The following is a 6000-nucleotide window of genomic DNA, read 5'->3' as shown; positions in this document are numbered from 1 at the left end:
AGGATCTTAGGTACATGGCAAAATCTCCTTAATGCGTAGGGTCTTCACAGTAAAACCTCAAATGATGATTCTATCATCTCCTCTATCAGTTTGATCAATCATCTCACTTATTGAAGAAAAGCTTTGTTTTAATCTTTCTTAGCCTTGTTCTTGCTTATGTTTTTAAAGTGTTCAAAGATAAAATTTTCTGGAAAATAATTCAAAATAGAGTAGAAGTTCAAAGTTTCCTTCAATTTTCCGCTCTGCACCAATATTGATGTTGATTTGCTCTTTCCTTTGTTGATTGCAGCAGTTATTATGATTCTTTCCAGCTTCATTTAATCTTTTTCTTTAATTTCAATGCTTAAAAATGGACTAAAAATCACAACACCTAATTTCACAAGCTAAAAGTTTTGAAAAACACTTAAAATCAGAAATCATAATCAACATTTTTGCAACCTATTTGGTTTTTTTCAAAACTGCACCTTTTACAGAGCTCCAAAAAATATGTTATATCATTCAAATTAAAGACCATTTAATTAGGAAGGTAATGAAAAAAAGAATCAACCCAATTGGATAAATGTGGAAGAAGTTATGCATCAAACAAGCAACAAAGGTTAAGTTGTCCTCTACAGTTCGTCTGAAAATTTTGAAAATAAATTGCATCTTCCAAAGACCTCCAAAAATTATGTTCTTACATTCAAATTAAAGATCATTGAATCAAGAACATATAAAAAATAAGAACCAACTTAATTGGATAACTTTGGAGAAAGTTATGTATCAAAGAAGCAACAAAGGTCAAAGGTGTCCTCTATAGTTCATCTGGAAATTTTTAAAATAAACTGCATCTTCCACATACCTCTAAAAATTATGTTCTTACATTCAAATTAAAGACCGCTGAATCAAGAAAGAATAGGAAAAAGAATCAGCTCAATTGGATTATTGTGGAGAAAGTTATGCATCAAACAAGAAGAGTGGTCAGAGTTTCCATATTCCAAATTAACACCAAATTGCAAATTTTATGCAGAAAATATTTTCCTTCAATCTGCAAAAATTAACGCAGAACTATTCTGCATATTTCCAAAGGATTAATGGCTCTATTGTTTCCTCTGTGAGGTCTCTTTTTAGTGGCACAAAATACAGATTTCCAAACAAGAAAGTGGAATATGTATCTCTTGAACTTGTCTATTGTTTGAGATCTTTTGAAAGCAAATCAGAAAATGAAAATTACCACTTTACAAAATGCAAACTCAAACTATACAGATATGATCTTTACAAAATATGTACATATTCACAAAAAAAATGGTTAGATCTACCAAATACTTAAATTAAATCTCCAGGAACGATGCCAAAAACTTGATCAACAAGTGTTGTATCCGTGGGTATTTAGTAAGTATATTGATAGTTAATTTTTTAGTTTTTCTTTTTTATTTGGATAGAAAGTATGTAAAAATAGATATTAGTTATTAGTTTGAGTGGAGTAGGGGCTATGATTTGATTTCATAGTTTGAGTGGAGTATGGGCTATGATTTGATTTCATCTCATCTTTTTCTACTAAACCATTACTATCTTGTTTACTTACTATGAAAATCATTCAATGTCTTGGGAGTACTCTTTTTATGTAGATCTAGATTCATCTTTGAATCACTAGAATCTAAGGACTTAAAACCCAATGTGATTCCTCAACTCTTGGTGGAATGAATCCTTACTTTAATGTTAAAGACTCTTTCATCCAACATCCCCTCTAGCATCTAATGAAGCATCTAATGTAGGTATGGGGGTACCAAATTCGTTAGCATTCTAATATGATATTTGACTTTTTAGAGTTTTTGGTGGCTTGATCGTCATATCCTCTTTTTGCAGGTACCCTCCTGTTTCATGACCTACACACACGCACACGCACATGCACATGCACATGCACACGCACACGCACGCGCATGAGCAACACACACGCACACGCACATGCACACGTGCACACTATCGAACCACCCATTAATATTTAGCCTCACTTTTCAAATGTCCATAGCTTGATGTGAGGAGAATGTGTTAAAGACCCCACATCGCCTAGAGATATATGACGAATTCCTAGTTTGTAAGTGAAGTGTATTGGAGATCCCACATTGATCAAAATAAGTGAACCTAAATAATTAAATATTTTTCTTAAATAATACAAAATTAATATATTTATAAGAACTTAATCTAGTCAAGTAAATAAAATAATGCATTTAAAAGATAATGTAGAAACAAATGTGATCTTATAAAAATCCCACCTCGCTTTCAGTTTGTTTCTAGGTAAGTAAATGAAGGGTTTGATTTAGAATTGGGGTTTTAATTAATAATAATAACCATAACAAAATAAATTTGACCACTTTTATTGTGAAATAATTAGTTAGAAAAATAAATACAGCCACATGTGTTTTCGTTATAACTACGGTTGTCATCAAATATTGTGGAACCAACTTAAGGGATAGTATTCAAATATTGAGAAAAAAATAGAAATTATTTTATTATATTGTATCAAATAATATCAAAGAACAACAAGTTGAAAGATCATAAATTATTTATTTATTTATTATTATATTAAGTAATATTAAATAACATATTATTTTTGGGTGCATAAATCCAAATACATTCATAAATAATTTTTATCTTTTATCTCATTGTAAGAACTTCATTATAAAATCTCATGATTTTTTTTAATATTTTAATCTTTATAAATTTTTTAAATTTTTAAATTTTTTTAATTAAAAAAATGTTCATATGTCAATAACAGTGTCATCTGTCAAGGTTAGTGACATGTGTCAATGCCACATGTTAGTATTAATATCAGTGTTTTATATTCAATTTAGTTCTTATATTTGTTATTTTTGTTCAATTTAATTCTATTTTTTTTAAATTGAACAAATTTGTCCCTTGGCAAATTGTAACCACATTTATTTTTATATAAATAGTTTTTTATTAAAATATTCCTAATTTAGGGTTAGAGTTGGTTTAAAATTAGAGTGAAAGTTTTAAAAGTGGGGACTACCATCATTAGTTTAAAATTTTAACAGGTTAAAAATCACATAAACTATTTAATACTTTATGTGATTTCTAGGTTAAAAATAAATTAAATTATTTAATACTTAATGTGGTTTTTATGTTAAAAATCAATTAATAGTCTAACCTAAAAATCGATATAACATTTATATAAAAATTAAATTTAGTCTTAATTTAGAAATAGACAAAATTACTTAATTTAAAAACACTTTGAAACTCAATTGAAAAAAAAAATAATGAATATATGAATCAAATTGAATATAAGACACTGACACGTGGTACTAAACCTGACATGTGACACTTAACTTAACACTCTTAACACATGGTACTATTATTGTCACATGGTACGATTCTGGCTTAACACGTGAATATTTATTTTAATTAATAAAAATTTAAAATTTAAAAAACTCACGAATTGACACGTGACACACAATGTTCACATGACATATTTAAACGATTTTAGAAAAAATGACTAAATTGAACAAAGTTAACGAAAATTATGACCTTATTAAAAAAAGACTAAATTGATAAAAGGAACTAATTATGTATTTTAAGCTAACAAAATTTAGGCACTTTTTTTTTTAAATCTAAAGTAATTAGTACTAACAAAAATTTAGACCTTTTTAATCCAAAGATTTTATGGCCTGACTGTTAGATCAAATTTCAAATTTTATAAATCTTTTAATATATAAATTATAGTTTGGATTCCTAATAAAAAAACTATTCTACAAACCAAACATATTTGTAACTATTGTAATTTTTTCAAAAGTTTTAAACTTAATTAAAATAGTTAACAATAATAGATTGATAGATATATCGGTTAAAAAATTCATAAAAAAAAAGTCTCTCAAAAATGTTTCCAAAGAGTAATGTTTTTGAAAATTGTATAACTGAAGAGAAGAGAAATTAAGTGATCTGGCCACTACTTGTCCTTCATTTCAATCAATTTTTATGTCAGATATGATTACATATTTTTATTATTTAATTTTAAATTTAAAAACTCAAAAACATCACTTATATAAAAGCCATAAACAAAGTTATGATGTAGTAGTACTTGATAATTTTTCTAAGTAGAGAGAGTGAGACAAAATATGCAATTTATATCATGTTACTTTATATTTTAATATAAATGTTTGTTGGAAAACTTTATATTCACCTCATTGTTAGCTGAATTCAATTAAACTTTTTTTAAAAAAACAACACATCAAACTTTATTAGTAACTACACATTCAAAGAGTTTGGTAAAGAAAAGTCATACATAGCATCGTACGTTTTCCCGTTATATTGAATACACCGTATTATAAAGAGTTAAGTATGTTTTTAGTTCCTGAACTTTGACTCAAAATTAAAATTCGTTCTTGGTCAAAATTTCGATAAATTTTGGTGTCTAAACTTTAAAAATGAATGAATATAGTCCTTTTAACCCAATTTTTGTTAATTTTTTTTTAAGTTTCGAACGTTTCTCAATAAATATTGAGCCGATAATGTGTCAAACGGCGTAAACAACTCTAATATTAACATGAAACACATCGACATGTTGAAAAAAATCAACATAATTGGGTTAAAAGAACTATATTCATTCATTTTTAAAGTTTAAGAATCAAAATTGATCAAAATTTCGACCAGAAACGAATTCTAATTTTTGACCAAAGTTCAGGAACTAAAAACATACTTAACCCTATTATAAATTATATGACCTTATTATAAATTATATGACCTTGTATACATATAGTTAGATGGATTATTCCTTTCATTTCATCTGTCCACAATATCAAAGGCAGTGATGGAGAAAAGAAGATATAATATACATATATTCAATTAAGTTTTTTTTTCCTTTAAATTTTATTCTAACATTTATTCTCTACGACCAAACAAATTCTTAAATATTCTTAAACATAAAGGATAAATAGCTTTTCAGAATCACCATTTTTATATAAATTAAGAAATTATTTCTTATAATAGAACCACTACAAGAAAATTAATTCCAAATTATAAATTAATTTTAAAAATAAAAATGTTATTAAATACTAATTTATAAAACTAAAAATTTATTATAAACGCATAGCCACATACAACTTTATCATCATTAAATATTATCATATCACACACAATTCTTAACTTTATAACTACTTATTTTTCAAATTCAGAACAATTAAAAACTCAAAAACTAAACACGCACTTATATAAATTTTAGGATTAAATATTTTTTCTTTTAACTTTTAATAAAAATTGAAATTAGTCTATATTCATAACTTTAAACTAATTTAGTCTCTCATCTTTAAAAACTGAGAGTTTAGTTCTTTTAACCAAGTTTTATTAAATTTATTTGACGTTTTAAACATGTTCCTTAGTTAACATTAAAACGAGAATGAGTTAAACGATGTAAACAATTCAAATATTATCATAAACGTGTTTGAACGTCAACTAAACTTAAAAAATTGTGGTTAAAAGAACTAAATATACACATTTATAAAGTTGAGGGACTAAATTAGTTCAAATTTTTGAAAAGAGATTACTTTTAATTTTCATTTTAAAGTTAAAAAACAAAAAACATATTTAACCATAAATTTTATATTAAAGTAGTTTATGTATCAAATATAAAAATAATGTATTTTTAAATTAATTCTTTTATAAGTCCTTTTAAATTTTACTCTTTTTTCTCTCAATCTAAGTTATTTATAATATATAATATATTAGCATAAATACATGCATTATGCACTATAATGCAGGTATGCATTATCTTGTTATAATTTCTTAAATTCTGTTAATTTGATTAATAAATTATAAAATTAGATCATAAAAATGTTTAAAAATAATAAATAATTAATGAAATTATTAAAAAAAATTAATTTTTAAAGTTACAAAATTATGACCACTTAAAATAGAGAAAGTAGGTTAAAAATTTCAAATTTTTAGTAAAAGTAACTAAATTATAAAGGTGAAAAAAAATGTGAGTTACGGAAATATTATTAAATAAAATAT

The sequence above is a fragment of the Vigna unguiculata genome, chromosome 8 (genome assembly GCF_004118075.2).
Source record: "Vigna unguiculata cultivar IT97K-499-35 chromosome 8, ASM411807v1, whole genome shotgun sequence".
Classification (NCBI taxonomy): domain Eukaryota; kingdom Viridiplantae; phylum Streptophyta; class Magnoliopsida; order Fabales; family Fabaceae; genus Vigna; species Vigna unguiculata.
Note: the sequence above shows the minus strand (reverse complement) of the source record.